The following is a 12128-nucleotide window of genomic DNA, read 5'->3' on the forward strand; positions in this document are numbered from 1 at the left end:
ATCTGGATAGAAGTGTGTTGTGGAGTAGAATTGCATTATGAGCTCCTCATTCCACTTTGTGAGCTTCTGCCCAACAAAATCTACAACTCCACAAGCACTGAAGTTGTCAAACACACCAGGATAGTGTTCCTCATTTTCCTTGATATACTTCCAGTCGACCCACCTCATTTCACACACTATAGGCTTCTTGTCCAACAACACTGTCTCATAGAAGTCATGTTGTTCCTTTGTGTGGAACTTGTAATCAACAGCAGTCCTTCTCCTGGTAGCATATGGATCTGTCTCTCTCCATAGCCTCAACCCTAAGTCTCTCCTGATCTTCATGTTCTCAGCCACAGGATGACCATCATTGTGGTCTGGAATCTTGGGTTTGAGATTTCTCAGGACTTGTCCTTCATCATCTTCATCAGCAGCAACTTCAGACACTGGGGCCTTGTTCTTCTCAGCAGCTGGTATACTCCTAGTATTCCTCTTAGGTGCACTCTTGGGCTTGGAGGCTACTTTGGGTGCTTCTTTGGGCTTTGATGAAGCAGCCCCTATCCTGATAGCATCACACATAAGCTTCTGGGCCTTAGGTGCCGGTGCAGCAACCTCTTCTTCCTCTTCCTCTTTAGAATCTCTCATGATTGAGGATCTCCCAAGCACTCTAGCAGTGGTCTTTTTGATCCTCTCTCCCTTCTGCGGTAGCCTCTTTGGGTTCAGATCCCAAAGGGACTTGAGTAGCTGCTCTGGCCTTAGACATTGGAATTCTCTTTGCAGGAACCTTTTGCTTCATGCCTGGCTTGGTGGTAGCAGCAGTGCTATATTCCTTCTTAACCACTTTCTTCTTGGAAGTGGCCTCATCCTCAACTGCCACATAGTCTTCATCCTCGGACTTTGAAGTTTTCTTCTTCCTTGTTCTGGTGGCAGCTTTGGGCAAGTTGCTGGGAGTGCTCCTGCTACCATCATCTGAACTGCTAGAGGGACTAGTGCCCTCACTCAGGTGAACCTGCTCCTCTGACCTGTTCTAGCTGTCACTCTGATCAGACATATTGCAAACACTGACAGTAGACCCTGTGAATAGATATAGATGAGATAGAGTGGATGAGCATCACAAAATGCAGAGGTTTTTGCAAAAGAATGAGTCAAAAACTTAGTTTTAGTTTTCCACAGAAAGCATTTCGGATCAACCGATTTGTAAACTCGGTGATACCGAAGCAGCTGTTGGAACCTAAACTAGTGAACTCGGTCAGACCGAGTCAAAGTTCGGTGGCACCGAGACTGCTAGGGTTTCACAAAGTCCTGAACTCGGTCACACCGATTTGCAATTCTCGGCCAGACCGAAAATTACATGTCCAATGGCCTGAGCCGAATCGGTGGTACCGAGTTCCACAACTCGGATGGTCCGAGATGGTTTCGGTGGAAACCTAACCCTAAATTTTCAATTCAACTCTAATCTACGGAGTGTTTTGACTGGATAGAAGCATTCCAATCATGCTAAGAATCATAATGAACACAATGTGCTAGGAATCGGATAGGGATAGCACTATGATCGAGTCCATACCCTAGTTCGGCGATGAACTCGCTACGGCGGCAACGGCGGGGATGATTCCCGTTGACGACCAGCGACAGGAGGCGGCTGGTAATGAGGAGGACGATCCGGAGACCTAGGAGGCAGAGCGAGCTATGCGCGGGCGAAGGGGTTTCGGAGAAATTTCCAAAATTTTGCCCGTGAGTATATATAGCCCGACCCTGTCGGTGTGACCGAGTGGAACAACTCGGTGGCACCGAGATTCATAACTGCAAGCAGTTACTGAAACTCGGTGTGACCAAAAGGTTCAAATCGGTTGCACCGAGATTGAAAACCTAGATCGACTTAGTGATCTCGGTATGACCGAAATGGATGAATCGGTCAGACCGAAACGCACAAGAAGTTTTGGAAGTTTAAGTCTATTACAAATCGGGGACTCCGAGTGCTCCTCACACAGAGTGGTTCGAATCTGACTTGATCAAATTTTGTGATGTAGCATGAATAGAGTTTGAGACGAGAAAAGCATAGATAGCTAGAGAGGGTTCTTAGGCATTCTTGTTCATAGTATTGGCTTTTCCTATAGACTCAATGTGATCTTGGATCACTAAAATATAAAATGTAGAGTCTTGAGCTTCAAGCTTGAGCCAAACTTTTTGTCCTTAGAATTTTGAGGGATCCACTCTCCTCATCCATGCCATGCCATTCATTGAGCTTTTCCTTAAATATTAATCTTGGAATAATGTTAGCTCAATGAGCTATATGTTGTTAGGAATTACCAAAACCACCCAGGGATAGTTGCACTTTCATTTGCCCCATTTCCAATATAGAGAGGATATTTATGCACATCCTTGTTTTCAGGCCTTTCCAAAGCAGTTCACTGATGATTACCTCTCAAACCACATGTATGGTCAGGAGGCGAGGAAGGTATTCATACAACACCCACGGTTCAATATTGAAGTGTTCCTGAAGAGGACGAAGGATGGATGGTCAATCATCCATAGGCACTGGCCTAAAGTTACAAAGACCTTCAACATCAATGAAGGCTCAATATTCGCCTTCTGCTTTAGGAGTTTTCCAGATGAGATACATCTGTCTATGTACCATCTATGATGCTAATTTCGAAAGGTTATAGATGTTGCATGTGAAACTTGGTCCTGGTGCAGTTGGGTAATGGGGGAGCTGAGTGCTGAAGCTATATGATGTTGTACTCTGATGTGTTTCAATTATGAAAATGAAATATATTGTGTGCTTAATATGAACTGTCAATTAGATTAATAAATGGATTATGAATAATCAGATAATTAGCCTTCTAGTGGAGAATTAGCCTGCTAATTGGGTTTTTCTATTGCAAACGGTTGTTAAAAAATACTGTGGGCGATGACCTCAGGCAACGCACACAGTTTCTAGGAATAAACCGTGTTGGATCAATGAGAAATCACACACGACTTTCTCTTGAAAACTGTTTGCATTAGGCCACCTTGCGCAAACGTTTACCACATGAAAACTGTGTGTGATGGACAACCTTTGCCACACAGTTTCTTCCATGGACCGTGTGTGATATATTCAATAATGCAAGTGATTTAACGGGAAAAATTGTGTGTGATGTACGTGTGAACAGAAACGTTTTCCTTCGAGCGACTGTGTGGGATGTACATACGAACGGAAACGTTTAGCGGGGACTGACTGTGTGGGATGTACTTGCGACCGGAAACAATTTTGTCGTATAATTGTATTTTCTTTAGCTCGACTGTACGTATTTCCGTATTTGAGCGCTTGCCAGTCGCACACGACCTCATTTTACCGAACTTGTGTGCCAGGAGGGCATATACCCGACGGTTTCTTGGTCATTTGGGAAGGACCCCCCTATCGCCCACACTTACTTGGCGACGGTTCCAGATGCCGTCGCGGGAAGGGGTTTTAAATCGTTTGTTTAGGAGCTCGCTGTACTAGTGAACTCTTCTTTAAGAAATCCATTAAGGAATGCACTTTTGACGTCCATTTGCCAGATTTCATAAAATATGGCAATTGCTAACATGATTCAGACAGACTTAAGCATCGCTACGAGTGATAAAATCTCATAGTAGTCAACACCTTGAACTTGTCGAAAACCTTTTGCGATAAGTCAAGCTTTGTAGATAGTAACACTACCATCAGCGTCTGTATTCCTCTTAAAGATCCATATATGGCTTGCTGATCATCGGGCAAGTCAACCAAAGTCCATACTTTGTTTTCATACATGCATCCTGATAACCCACAAGTATAGGGGATCGCAACAGTTTTGGAGGGTAGAGTGTTCAACCCAAATTTATGGATTCGACACAAGGGGAGCCAAAGAATATTTGAAGGTATTAGCAGCTGAGTTGTCAATTCAACCACACCTGGAGATTAATTATTTGCAGCAAAGTAGTATGATAGTTTTGATAATAGTAGCAGCAGTAACGATAACGGTAACAGTGATAGAAGTAATTTTGTAGCAAGTGTAACAATGATGATATCAGTAGTAACTTAGCAAGAACAATATAACATAAATTCGTAGGCATTGGATCGGTGACTTGTTGGATGATATTCATCATGAGACAGTTATAACCTAGGGCGATATGGCACTAGCTCCAGTTCATCAATATAATGTAGGCATGTATTCCGTAAAGAGTCATACGTGCTTATGGAAAGAACTTGCATGACATCTTTTGTCCTACCCTCCCGTGGCAGCGGGGTCCATATTGGAAACTGAGGGATATTAAGGCCTCCTTTTAATAGAGAACCAGAACAAAGCATTAACACATGGTGAATACATGAACTCCTCAAACTACGGTCATCACCGGGAGTGGTCCCGGCTATTGTCACTCCAGGGTTGCCGGATCATAACACATAGTAGGTGACTATAACTTGCAAGATCGGATCTAGAACATGGATATAATGGTGATAACATAAACGGTTCAGATCTGAAATCATGGCACCCGGGCCCAAAGTGACAAGCATTAAGCATGGCAAAGTCATAGCAACATCAATCTAAAAACATAGTGGATACCAGGGATCAAGCCCTAACAAAACTAACTCGATTACACGATGAATCTCATCCAACTCCTCACCGACCAGCGAGCCTACGAAGGAATTACTCACTCCCGGTGGGGACCATCATGGAATTGGTGATGGAGAAGGGTTGGTGATGACGAAGAACGAAGATCCCCTCTCCGGAGCCCCAAACGGACTCCAAATCTGGCCTCCCAATGAAGAACGGGAGGTGACAACGGCTCCGTCTCGTGGATCACGATAATCCTTTCTCCTGGGCTTTTTTCTGGAAAAATAGGATTTCATAGCATTAGTTTCCGGGTCTGCGGGGCCACCAGGTGGGGACAACCCACCTGGGTGTGCATGGTGAGGGGGGCGCACCCTGGTGGGTTGTGCCCACCCAGGTGCCCCCCTTCGGTAGGTCTTGGCTCCAGAAATTCTTATATGTTATATAAAAATTTCTCGCAAAGTTTTGTTCCATTCCGAGAACTTTTATTTCTGCACAAAAACAACACCATGGTAGTTCTGCTGAAAACAACATAGTCCGGGGTTAGTTTCATTCAAATCATGTAAATTAGAGTCCAAACAAGAGGAAAAGCGTTAGGAAAAGTAGATACATTGGAGACGTATCAACTCCCCCAAGCTTAAACCTTTGCTTGTCCTCAAGCAATTCAGTTGATAAACTGAAAGTGAAAAACAAAAACTTTTACGAACTCTTTTACTCTTGTTTGCACAAATAAGCTTAAACAGCACTCAGGTTTTCAGCCAACATTATAACTAACCATGCCGACAATAACTCTTAAAGATTATATTAACTCATATCAATGAAACAATCAGCTAACGAGCAATAATAAGACATCTCAAACGGCAACATGTTGTCAAAACAACAATCGGCCCTTTCTGAGACTGCAAAACATAAATGCAGAGCACCTCCAAAGTCCAAGCAGCGACTAAACATTGTAATTCATGGTAGAAAAGATCCAGTCATGATGCACCCAACATTAGCTACACACAATGCATAAGTCATGAAAGCATTGCTCTCAGGTTCTAGCACTTGTTTTAGAAGGTGATGACACAACATAAAAGTAAATAGATAGTCCATTCGCAAAGGGAAGCAGTGATTTGCAGAGGTGCCAGAGCTCAAGTTTTTAAAACAGAGATAAATGATATTTCGAGACATGCACCCTTCTCATTTACTTCATGACCATCAGTTATCAATATCTCCCATGCTAAACAAGCTACTGGAAGTTCCCAAGTGATACAAGTAAAGGTTTTGACTCCATGGGGAGTTTTTGTTTGATTATTTGAGAGATTAACTCTTTTGGTATTTTGCAGTTTGGGACTGGGCATCCCTATTACCGCCCTTTTCTCATGCAATGGCGAGTGAATAAAAACTCAACCTGAGAATAACCCACTTAGCATGGAAGATACCGACTACCTCCTGTCGTTCCATGAACGATCCAGGCACACAAAAAGGATATATTTTTAGAAGTTTTTAGAGGTGGCACATGCAAATTTACTTAGGACGGCAGGGTAATACCGCATATAGGTAGGTATGGTGGACTCATCTAGAATAACTTTGGGTTCAAGGTTTTTGATGTACAAGCAGAATCCCCACTTAGTACAGGCGAAGGCTAGCAATTAGATTGAGAAGCAGACAGCTAGAGAGCAACAACAATCATGATCATGCATTATGCGTAAGTAACATTGGACACTAGCATGAGTAGGATATGAACACCATGAACATAAATATCATAGAGGCTATGTTGGTTTTGATTCAACTAGATGCATGAACATGTGCCAAGTCAAGCCACTCGAACATTCAGAGGAGGATACCATATCATCATACTACATCACAATCATTTTAACGCAATGTTGATATCCAAGATAAATCATTACCCACTCCCAGCTACTTATGCATGGCATGAGAAACTATAATCTCTAATTGTCATTGCAAACATGTTTAATCATAATGGGCTGAATCATGGATACTAGGTTAAACATATTTACACAAACAGAACAAGTCAAGTTCATACCAGTTTCTCTCTGCCACGGCCAGTTCATCGAATATCGTCATTATTGCCTTTCACTTGCATGACTAAATGATGTGAAAATGATAATAGTGCAAGAATGCCATGGACTAAGCTGGAATCTGCAAAACATTTTATTCAACAGGAGAAGATAAGGTAAAATGGGCTCTTTATTAGTTCAACAATTATTCATATGAGAGCCACTCAACATTTTCATCGTGGTCTTCTCCTTGGCACAACTCAAATAAAAGGAAAAGAAATTCAGAGAAACACACTGAAATATTTTTGGAGTTTTTTGTTTTCTTGAACAAGCAAATAAAAGGGAAAAGCAAAAACGAGAAAAACTATTTACACGGGAAAGCTCCCAACAAGCAAAAGAAGAACAAGGAAATATTTTTGGGTTTTATTTTTAATATTAATATTACAACTGAGCTTGCATGGAAAGTAAACTAGCTACAACTAATTTTTTTGGTTTTTCTAAAGTTTTTCAAACACACAAGAAGAAAGCAAGAAAAATAAAATTTAAAAATGGATGATTCAATGAAAAAGTGTGAACACCAACAAGATGAATAAGTGAACATGAATGTAATGTTGGTGAGAAACATGTACTCCCCCAAGCTTAGGCTTTTGGCCTAACTTGGTAGTCGATCAGTAGCCTGGATGGTAGTTGGCATGGTAGCTCATGGAGGCCCTCGGTGCAGATGCCTCGGCCCGCTGTGCTGCCTCCACTGCTGCGTTGTGAGCTCAGGCCTCGCTCTCAAGAACAAAATATCTTCCTTTGCTGTGATAATCAAAAATAGCACGCGTAGGCAAATACGTGTGCACAACAGATTTTTGGTTAAACAATAGATTATAAGTGAAGTTGTCAATCTTTCCCTTGAGAATCTTATGTTCCTTTAAAGTGTCAAAATCTAAATACTGCATGGGTAGGATGGGATCAAACGGAAAAGGTGCAACACCCAACCCTCATGCTAAATGTGTGGCATATATTCCACCATAGAAATAGCCACTGTTAGCATTGTGCTGGAGTCTGCATGCAACAATCGCTCCAAGGTTATAATTCCTTTCACCGGTGAGAGCGCTGTGGATGAGGCTCAAGTCTGGAGCACAAAGTGTACTACATTCTTGCTTGCCTACTATACATTTCCCGTTAAATAATGCAAAGTACTGAATTGTGAGAAAATGAATGCTCTTTATTATACCTTGTGTCACCCCCTCGTCTCACCGTAACAAAGATTATACAAGAATGTTTGATACTCAGCCCTTGGTGATTCGTCAAGCGAACCCCAGAACAGGAGTTTGCAGTTGTAAGAATAAATTTCTAGTAAGATGGTAAATGGATTGTCATAAAGCATAAACGACACCCTAGACTCATGGGGAAGGAATTTAAATCCTTTGACAAATGATTCAGTGAGAAGGTGGCGTTGTTCACACTTATCTGAAATGTAGGGACCGAGACCGGCACTGTGAACATATTTCTCAAATTCTTCTTTAATACCCACACGCATCATATACTCATCACAAGGCCATAAGCATGTTTTGGTGGCGACATCTCGAGTGGAACTTTCACTTGGTTCAACATATGACCGGCGTGCGGTGCTGTTACTAGAAGATGCCCCCGAGGATCGCCTCCTTGAAGAACTCCTTCCAAACAAGTTCATCATGTTCGCGTACAATTTTCTGAAAAATTTTGGGTGACAAAAATTTATCAACAAAACTTTATAAGATTGATAACAACTACTCATAGGGATACATAGAGGCTATAGCAAGCATTCAAACTACTTAGAACTCTAAGAATTCAACATGCAAGCTCATCTACAGCAGCACCAAGAGTAGCTAATTATTCAAAATATAAACCACTAAAACAAAAACTAATTGGAAAAACTGTGGAGTCACATACCAAGCAACAATCCCCTGAAATAGTTTTGGAAACGGAGCTTCGAGCAAAGAGATCGAAATCCGTGGGCTTGAGAGCAAGAACACGAGAGAGAGAGAGAGAGCAAGGGAGATTTTTTTCTGGAGGTAGGTGATGATGTGGTATGAAGATATAAGTGAGGGGGGCCACGTGGGGACCACAACCCACCAGGGCGTGCCTGGGGGTCCTAGCGTGCCCAGGTGGGTTGTGCCCACCTGGTGCACCTCCCTCTGATGTTATTTGAACCAAAAATTCTTAAATATTCAGAAGAAAAAAAATCGTATTAAATTTTCATGGCATTCTGAGAACTTTTATTTTTGGGTCTTTTTTTATTGCACGGGAAATTCAGAAAATAGACAAAACATGGCATTTTATTTTATTTAACTAATAAAAACAAAGAATAAAAAGTAGGGACAGAAGGTAGTGCTTACTAAATTCATCAACTTCATACCGCTCAAAAATGATCCATTAATAAGGTTGATCAAGTCTTATTAACAACCACTTTCGATTAGCATGGAACCGAAGAACTTTCGTAAATCACTAAGTTACCTCAATGGGGATATGAATGTCCCCAACAATAAGAATTTCATATTTCTTTTGGACAGTAGGTAGAGGTATTTGAAAACTTCCAATAGTGATTGTCGGAGATTTTTCAATAACATTAATACCATTCACTTGGAATTGTTTCTTCGGAAAGTGCACCATATGCTCATTACCATTGATATGAAAAGTGATATTGCTTTTATTGCAATCAATAACAGCCCATGCGGTATTCAAGAAGGGTCTACCAAGGATAATCGACATGTTGTCGTCCTCGAGCATCTCAAGTATAACAAAGTCAGTCAAAATAGTAACATTAGCAACAACAACGGGCACATCCTCACAGATACCAATAGGTATGGCAGTTGATTTGTCAGCCATTTGCAAAGATATTTCAGTAGGTGTGAGTTTATTCAAATCAAGTCTTTTATGTAAAGAGAAAGCCATAGCACTAACACCAGCTCCTAAATCACACAAAACAGTTTTCACATAATTCTTTTTGATAGAGCAAGGTATAGTTGGAATTCCCAGATCTCCAAGTTTTTTGGGTACTCCATCTTTAAAAGTATAATTAGCAAGCATAGTGGAGATTTCAGCTTCCGGTATTTTTCTCTTATTTGTGATGATGTCTTTCATATACTTTGCATAAGGAGGCATTTTCAAGATATCAATCAAGCGAGTACGCAAAAAGACTGGCCTCAGCATTTCAGCAAAGCGTTCAAATTCTTCATCATCATTCTTTTTAGTTGACTTAGGTGGAAAAGGCATAGGTTTTTGAACCCACGGCTCTCTTTCTTTACCGTGTTTTCTAGCAATGAAGTCTCTTTTATCATACCTTTTATTCTTAGGTTATGGGTTATCAAGATCAACAGGTAGTTCTATCTCAACATCATTGCCTATTTCTTTATTATTTGGTTGAGTGTCTTCATGAACATCAGCATTGTATTTTTCATTATCACTAGGTGAGTGTTCATTACCAAACTGGGTTTCAACATCAGAGATAGAAGTTTCATTATCATTATCAGGAGGTATCTCTATTTCATGTTCACTAGGAGCATGTGAAGTCCTATCATTCTTATTTTTCTTTTTCTTTTTAGAAGAAGTAGGTGCACTAGTGTTGGCTCTTTGTGAATCTTGTTCAATTCTTTTAGGGTGTCCCTCAGGATAAAGTGGTTCCTGAGTAATTTTACCTCCTCTAGTTGCAACTCTAACAGCAAAGTCATGCATATTATTATTCATTTCATCAAGCAATTCTCTTTGAGATTTAGCAACTTGTTCTAACTGGATTTGAACCATATAAGCATGCTTTCCAACACATCTAACATCATTTGATATTCTAAATAACAAGTCACTCAAGCAAACAATCATATCAGAATTGTATGTCAATTGTTTCATAACATTTGCATTGAAGTGATCTTGTTTTATAATATAATTTTCAAACTCATAAAGGCATTGGCTAGGATGCATATTGTGAGGATTATCATTATCATTAAATTTCATAAGAGAATTTACCTCTACCACCTTAGGCAGTGGTGGTGTATTAAGCCCATGTATTTCTTCAATAGGAGGTAAATTTTTAACATCCTCAGCTTTAATACCTTTTTCCTTCATAGATTTCTTTGCCTCTTGCATATCTTCGGGACTGAGATATAATATACGCCTCTTCTTCGGAGTGGGTTTAGGCGGTGGTTCAGGAAGAGTCCAATCATCATAATTTTTTCAATATGTTATTCAATAATTCTTCAGCTTGTCCAACAGTTTGTTCCCTAAAAACACAACCAGCACAACTATCTAGGAAATCCCTAGAAGCATTGGTTAGTCCATTATATAAGATATCTAGTATTTCATTTTTCTTAAGAGGACGATCAGGCCAGGCATTAAGTAATTGGCAAAGCCTCCCTCAAGCTTGTGGGAGACTCTCTTCTTTAATTTGAACAAAGTTAAATATTCCCTGCAAGGCAGCTTGTTTCTTATGAGCAGGGAAATATTTTTTAGAGAAGTAATAAATCATATCCTGGGGACTACGCACACAACCAGAAGTAAGAGTATTGTACCAAGATTTAGCATCACCCTTTAATGAGAAAGGAAATAATTTGAGAATATAGTAATAGCGAGTTTTCTCATCATGAGTAAAGAGGGTGGCTATGTCATTCAACTTAGTAAGATGTGCCACAACAGTTTCAGTTTCATAACCATGGAAAGGATCAGATTCAAACAAAGTAATTAACTCTGGGTCGACAGAGAATTCATAATCCTTATCATCAATAAAGATAGGTGAAGTAGCAAACTTAGGATCACATTTCATTCTAGCATTCAGAGATTTTTCTTTATACTTGCATAATAATTTCTCTAGATCATCTTTATCTCTGCAAGCAAGAATATCTCTAGTTGTCTCCTCACTCATAACATAATCTTCCGGTACCTTAGGCAATTCATATCTAGGAGGGCTAGTTCTAGAAGGTGTTTCTGGAGTTTCAATTGGAAGCTCATCATCAGATTCAATAACATCATGTTGTATAACTCTAGCAATTTGTTTATCAAGAAATTCACCAAGTGGCACATCATCATTATCAAGCAAGGTACTAGCATCATCATAAGCATCATCCATAACAGAGGTAGCATCATCAATAACTTGCGACATATCAGCATTAATAGCATGTGGTAGTGTTGCAAGTTTACTTATAACAGAAGGTGAATCTAAAGCAGAATTGGATGGCAGTTCCTTACCTCCCCTCGTCTTTGAGGGAAATATATTAGTCTTAGCATCCTTCAGATTCTTCATAGTGATAAATTGATAATAATCCCAAGTGACTCAAAAAATATAGCTATGCTCCCCGGCAACGGCGCCAGAAAAAGGTCTTGATAACCCACAAGTATAGGGATCGCAACAGTTTTCGAGGGTAGAGTATTCAACCCAAATTTATAGATTCGACACAAGGGGAGCCAAAGAATATTTGAAGGTATTAGCAGCTGATTTGTCAATTCAACCACACCTGTAGATTAATTATCTACAGCAAAGTGATCAGTAGCAAAGTAGTTTGATAGTTTTGATAATAGTAGCAGCAGTAACGATAACGGTAATATTGATAGCAGTAATATTGTAGCAAGTGTAACAGTGATGATA

Source organism: Triticum aestivum, chromosome 2A (genome assembly GCF_018294505.1).
Source record: "Triticum aestivum cultivar Chinese Spring chromosome 2A, IWGSC CS RefSeq v2.1, whole genome shotgun sequence".
Taxonomy (NCBI): Eukaryota; Viridiplantae; Streptophyta; class Magnoliopsida; order Poales; family Poaceae; genus Triticum; species Triticum aestivum.